Source organism: Mustela nigripes, chromosome X (assembly GCF_022355385.1).
Source record: "Mustela nigripes isolate SB6536 chromosome X, MUSNIG.SB6536, whole genome shotgun sequence".
Taxonomy (NCBI): domain Eukaryota; kingdom Metazoa; phylum Chordata; class Mammalia; order Carnivora; family Mustelidae; genus Mustela; species Mustela nigripes.
Genome location: NC_081575.1, coordinates 30907255 through 30914479, shown reverse-complemented (window position 1 = coordinate 30914479; position 7225 = coordinate 30907255). Strand labels below are relative to the sequence as shown.

Here is a 7225-nt window from a genome sequence, read left to right as displayed (position 1 = left end):
TCTCTGTCAAATAAATAAATAAAATCTTAATAAAATAAATAAATAAAATAAAATAAAAAATATAAAATATATAAAATATATAAAATAAATAAATAAAAAGATTTTATTTTTAAGTAATCACTACACCCAACATGGGGCTCCAGCTCTAAATCTTGAAATCAAGAGTTCCCCACTCCCCCCACTGACCCCGACAGGCGCTCCTACAAGAATAATTCTTACTCACGCTGTAACAAATCGAAAAGTATAAAAAAGCAGGATAAAAGTAAGCTGATAACCCAGAGCAACCCCATTTGGGCGTATTTTCTTCCAGCTTCTTTTCCTTCCTTTTTTGGTTGGTTTTTACACACTAGAGATCATAAGACATATGTACATTTTTATCTTGATTTTGTCAGTTAATAGTATAGCATTTTCCATGTCCTTAAATATTCCTCTAACTATTCCATTTAATGATTGCACCTGTTTCTAGAACTAGATGTTTGAGTTAGATTGTTTCCAATTGTTCCGTTTTCTAAATAACCCTTAGATGAACACCTTTGTGCACAAATTTTCATCCACAGTACAGAGTAAATGTAAGTAAATGTCCTAGAATGGGGACTCAACGTCCCCATTTAAGGGGACATTTAAAGATTTTCATTTAAAGATTTAAAGATTTTCATTTATTTAATTGACAGAGACACAGTAAGGAAAGGAACACAAGCAGGGGGAGTGGGAGAGGGAGAAGCAGACTCCCCGCTGAGCAGGGAGCCCGATTTGGGGCTCAATCCCAGGACCCTGGAATCATGACCTGAGCCCAGGGCAGACGCTTAACAACTCGGCTACCCAGGTGCCCCTTTAAGATTTTATTTGTAATCAATCTCTACATCCAATGTGGGGCTCGAACCCACAGCCCGGAAATCAAGCATCACAAGCTCCACCGACTGAGCCAGCCAGGTGGCCCCGATCAGTCAGGATTCTTGAAATCAGGAGCAATAGATGCTGACTCTGGAAGGTCAAGCCGAAAAGGAGTTTACCGAAGGATATTGAGTTTTTCGCAGCATTGTTGGCAGGACTGGAAAATCAGATCTAAACTGCCAGAAAAGATGCCCCAAACCAGGTCAGCGAACAAGCATGACGCAACAGAGCATAACCTAAGTAAATGGCACATCCCAGAGTTGTACATATACGGCGGCTTTGAACCTCACTATAAAAAACCCCACTGCCCTACACTGTCGCCAGCCCCAGAAAAAAGCAGAATCTCTCCTTTCATCATCCATGTCAGCAAAAAGAGAAGCTCCATGCAGAGTCTGGTTTAATTACCACCCTCACCGTCAAATCTCAGTCTCCTGAAAGCGAAGCTGAGGTCACCGGCTTACAGGCTAGCGGCAAGACACACTGAGAATCTGAGAAAGGGCTTATCTAGACTTGGAATTTCCACAAATATAAAAAAAGGAGGTTGCCAGATGAAATGCGGGTTAAGTTCAAATTTCAGAGAAATTTGAATGGATGGATGGGACGTCATTACACTTCAAAATGATTTGTTGTTCGACGTGGATGGAACTAGAGGGTGTCATGCTGAGCGAAATAAGTCAATCAGAGAAAGACAATTATCCTATGATCTCACTAGTATGAGGAATTTGAGAAACAAGACAGCGGGTCATGGGGGAAGGGAAGGAGAAATGAAACAAGAGGAAACTGGAGCGGGAGACAAACCGTAGGAGACTCTTAATCTCAGGAAACAAACTGAGGGCTGCTGAGCGGGGAGGAACTGTTGGGGTGACTGGGTGATGGACACTGGGGACGGTATGTGCAATGGTGAGTGCTGTGAAATGTGTAAGCCTGACGATTCACAGACCTGTACCCCTGAAACAAATAACACGTTATATGTTAATAAAAAATGAATTATTTGTTGTTTATCTGAAGTGCAAAGTTAACCAGGTGTCCTAGATTTGTATTTGCTAAATCTGGCGACCCTAACAGAAAGGTTGAAACTGTTGAAAACGTGACGGGCATTCATGAACGAGTATTTCAAACACCCACATCGCTTTACTGAAAAGCAGCACGGGCAACGAATAGAAGTTTCTGACAGTCTCACTTCAAAAAAATGTTTGCTAGTTCGATAGGCAAGAAATGACATTTAATTATTGTTTTAATTTACCTTCCTGGGATTTTTAGTGGGGCTGAACAACTTTTCAGTCCTTCATTATGTTTATCTCCCCCTTAGCGAACAGATCCGTCTTGCGCACGTCATTTCTCTGTTGGGGTCTTTCTGTGTTGGTTAGCAGAGACAGTGTCAGATCTCCGTGCAATGAGGACATTATTCTTGGGCCTGGCTTATTGTTAATCTTTTAATTCATAATCCTTTTATTTGCAGAGGTTTACACAATCAGTCTCTTGCTTCCCTGCCCCCATACATAGAACAATTTTCCCCTTCTAGAGATCAGATAAATATTCACTTAGACCATCTTCTGGATTTTAATGGTTTTTGCTAATTTATTTTTACTCTTTAATGTGCATGGAGTGAGACAATGATAAATAGACTTTCTTTTAAACAGTTAAATAGCGGAGGTGCCTGGCTGGCTCAGTCAGTGGAATGTGTGACTCAGGGTTCTGAGTTCAAGCCCCATGTTGGGCTTAGAGTTTACTTAAGAAAAAAAAAAAAAAAAGGGGTGCCTGGGTGGCTCAGTGGGTTAGGCCGCTGCCTTCGGCTCGGGTCATGATCTCAGGATCCTGGGATCGAGCCCCATATCGGGCTCTCTGCTCAGCAGGGAGCCTGGTTCCTCCTCTCTCTCTGCCTGCCTCTTTGCCTGCTTGTGATCTCTGTCTGTCAAATAAATAAATAAATAAATAAATAAAAGAAAAAAGAAAAAAATATATATATACACATGTGTACATATATATAAATTCAAGAGGATTCTATATACTAAGTAGGACTAATCAAAAAATAAAATAGAAAAAAACGTACTCATAATAGGACAAAAGCTATTAAACAACTAGATTTTCAGCAAATTTAACAAAAGATATGTAAAACCTTTCTAATGACAATTAGAAGATGACAATACTAAAGAGAGAGGTACACTATATTCAAAGATGGGAAGACACAGTATCATAAAGAGATCCATTCTTTCGCAAATGATCTATATATTTAATATAATTGCAGTAAAATTCGCTGCAGGGGTGTGTGTGTGTGTGAAATCTGATAAGCTGGTCCGCCAAATTGTATGGAAGAGAAAAGAGTCAGTGACTCCCACATTCTTAAGGACAATAAGAGTGACTTTTCCTTACCAGATAGGATGACTTGTTATAAAGATACAGGAATGGGAGCACCTGGGTGGCTCAGTGGGTTAGGCCTCTGCCTTCGGCTCAGGTCATGATCTCGGGGTCCTGGGATGGAGTCCCGCGTCGAGCTCTCTGCTCAGCACGGAGCCTACTTCCCCCCACCCCTGCCTGCCTCTCTGCCTACTTGTGATCTCTGTCTGTCAGATAAATAAATAAAATATTTTTAAAAATTTTTAAAAAATACATCAATGAAGACATTATGGTATTGGCCCAGGGACAGATAAGAGTCTCAGTGGAATGGAACAGAGAAACCAGGACAGACACACTCATATATGGAGACTTGCTACATGACTAAGGTGACTTTATAAATAAGAGGAGAGAGGATGGTCTGCTTATTAAATGGTTCTGGAAAAACTGGTTGTCCAAATGGAAGACATTGATAATGTTAGATCACTACCACAGGCCATGGACAAAAATAAATCCCAGAATAATGAAATACTTCATCATGAGAACAGAATGTGAATGCTTTTCGAAGGATGTCTAATCATAACAATGATTAGGAATTTTCATAAATTGCTAGTTCATGGGAAAGGTGAGGCTGGTCCCGGCTATTCCAACTCCAGAGAAACTCTTACCTGGGCGCACAAGAAAACACGTCTAGAAGGGTTGTTCCACTGCTCACTTGGCCAACACATACACTGAAACTGTATTGACACAGAGAAGATTAGCATGGCCCCATGCAGGACACAGAAATTCACGAAATGTTCCATATTTTATTTTTAACAATTTTATTTATTTATTTTTTAATTTTTATTTTTGTTGCTGTTTAAGGATTTTTTATTTCTCTGAGAGAGAGAAAGAGCACACAAACAGGGGGGGGGGACAGAAGGAGAGGGAGAAGCAGACTCCTCGCTGAATGGGGAGCCTGACATCGGGCTCAATCCGAGGACCCCGACACAATGACCTGAGTAGAAGGCAAATGCTTAATCGACTAAGCCACTCATCAGGAGCTCCTAAAGATTTCACTTTTAAGTAATCTCTGTATCCAGTGTGGAGCTCAAACTCACATCCCCCAGACCAAGAGTTGCGGGCTTCATTGACTGAGCCAGCCAAGTGCACCGCATTCCCTATTTTCAAAAAAAAGTCACCCCAGTATAATTGGCGATGGTGAAAAACTGAAGCAAATCTGTGAGTCAGTAGTAGAATAGGTAAACAAATTGTAGCGTATTCATACAATGGAATCACTTTCAACAGTTCAAAGGAATGAGCTATATATGCATGTATTAATATGAACAACACTCAAAAATTACTGTTGATCGACACTTGGGCTCTTTCCATATTTTGGGTATTGTGGGCATTGCTGCTATAAACATTGGGGTCCCAGACGTCCATCAATAGATGAATGGGTAAAGAAGATGTGGTATATGTATGCCAGGGAATATTACTCAGCCATTGAAAAAAATGAAATCTTGTCATTTGCAATGATGTGGAAGAAACTAGAAAGTATTATGCTAAGTGAAATAATTCAGTCAGAGAAAGACAAATACCATACGATTTCAGTCAAAAGTGCAATTTTAAAAAACAAAACAGATGAGGGATGCCTGGGTGGCTCAGTCAGTTAAGTGTCTGCCTGCAGCTCAGGTCATGATCTCAAGGTCTTGGGATCGAGCCCTGCATTGGCGGGGCGGGGGGTGTGTGTGTGGGGGGGGTCCCTGCTCAGCGGGAAGCCTGCTTCTCCCTCTCCCTTGGCTGCTCCCCCTGCTTGTGCATGCACTCTCTCTCTCTCTCAAGTAAATAAATAAAATCTCTAAAAATAAAAAATAGATGAAAAAACAGATGAACATAGGGGAAGGGAAGGAAAAATAAAAACAGAGCGGGAGACAAACCATTAGAGTTTTTTTTTTTAAGATATTTATTTGACAGAAAGAGTGAGAGCCCAAGCAGGGGAAGCAACAGAAGGAGAGGGAGAAGCAGGCTCCCTGCTCAGCAGAGAGCCCAATGTGAGACCCTGATCCCAAGACCCTGAGATCATGACTTGAACTAAAGGCGGTCGCTAAACCCACCGAGCCACCCAGGCGCCCCAAGAGATTCTTAACTCTAGGAAACAAACTGAGGGTTGCTGGAGGGGAGCTGGGTGGGGATGGGGGTTACTGGGGGATGGGCATTAAGGAGAGCACTTGATGTTACGTGCAAATGATGAATCATTAAATTCTACCTTTGAAACTAATAATACACTATATGTTAATGAAATTGAATTTAAATCTAAAAATTTTCAAAAATAATTATGTTGAATTAGAACAGCAATCTGTAGGACATTGGGTACAATATGCCATTTCTGTAAAATTTTTAAATACACAATACAATACTCTAGATTGTTACTAGATAAATGCATATGTAGCAAGAGTAGCAAACCTTGTGTGGAAGTTGTACACAGAATTTAGATAGTGGTTACTTCTAAGGGAGCAGAGAATAGGATTGAGGAAAGGGACAGAGGACATTTTGTATTAACAATGTTTTATTTCTTGAGAAACTCTGAAATTTTTTTTCATAACTATATGGTGAGATGGCTATTAATTAAACTTATTGTGGTAATCATTTTGCAAAATACGTACTTCCAGTCATTGTGCCCTATACCCTCAATTTATCCAGAGATGTACGTCAATTACAGCTCAGTAAAACTGAAACAGGGGCTCCTGCCTGACTCAGTTGGAGGAGCATGTGACTCTTGATCTCGGGGCTACGGGTTCAAGCCCTGCCTTGGGTATAGAGATGACTTAAAGAAACAAAACCGTTATATATATTTAAAAAAAACCTGGAACAAAAATTCTATTTATTTATTTTAACTTTATTTATTTAAGTCCTCTCTACACCCAAGCGGTGCTCGAACTCACAACCCTGAGATCAAGAGTCACACGCTCTTCTGAAGGAGTCAACCAGGTGTCCCGCGGAACAAGAGCTTTAAGGAAAAAAGAAAAACTCTGAAACCTGTGTGGCAAAACATTAGGATTTGTCACGTCTGAGCTTTGGTTAAACAGGTGTTTATTTTCTGCTCCTTTCTATGTGTTTGAAATATTTCATAAGTTCAAACCATTTTTTTTTTAAAAGAATCAACAAGACTAGGTGAGTGTGGGTGTGAAGTCAAAAAAGGAGTCAAAGATGACTCAGGTTTCATGGCTGGTGATGATGTCATTGACAGAAGATGAGAAGCTAGGGAAGCTGGCTTTGTCGAAGATAAGGAGCTGTATTTCTGGCATGTTCGACTTAAAGACACAGTGGGACAACCAGCTAAGAAACACGCATTGGGATGTGAGCAGCCAGAGGGCCTGCGAACAGGGAGTGGCAAAGCAGGACTTGGGCCCCGGGCCTCACCCTCTCGTGTCGCAGGGAGCGGGCCATACCAGTCTTTTTTTTTTTTTTTTTTTTTTTCCTTTTTTCTTAGGAGCCTTTAATGGAGAAGAGAGTCAAGAGGGAGAGAACAGGGGGCACCTGGGTGGCTCAGTGGGTTAAGTCTCTGCCTTTGGCTCAGGTCATGATCTGAGGGTCCTGGGATCGAGCCCGCATCGGGCTCTCTGCTCACTATCTCCGCCTGTCTCTCTCAAATAAATACATACAATCCTAAAAAGAAAAAAAAAAAAAAGGAAATAAGAGCACTAATCTCATCTGTGAGGGCTCCACTCTCATGACCTAATCACCCCCCAAAATCCCCACATTCTAATACCATCACATTGAACATTAGGATTTCAACATAAATTTTGGGGGACACAGACATTCAGACCACAGCAATAAATATACATAACGGACTATATCTTGATCACTGACAATGCTAATTAGGAGTGTTCAAATTCTGCCACAGAGAACAAATATATACAAATATACATACACATACATAATGATAGGTATGTATATTATACATCTGTGTGATTTTTAAGCTTGTGCAAGGAGGGTATGAGGAAAGAATTTAACATTTAGA

The 7225-nt window shown here is 40.7% G+C and overlaps 1 non-coding gene across 1 annotated transcript; it reads left to right on the top strand.

The window, feature by feature from the left end:
- Positions 1-3929: 3929 nt before the first annotated feature.
- Positions 3930-4031, top strand: LOC132007946 (U6 spliceosomal RNA). Its single transcript, XR_009401493.1, has one exon. It is a non-coding gene; the product is annotated as a U6 spliceosomal RNA (small nuclear RNA).
- Positions 4032-7225: the final 3194 nt, after the last annotated feature.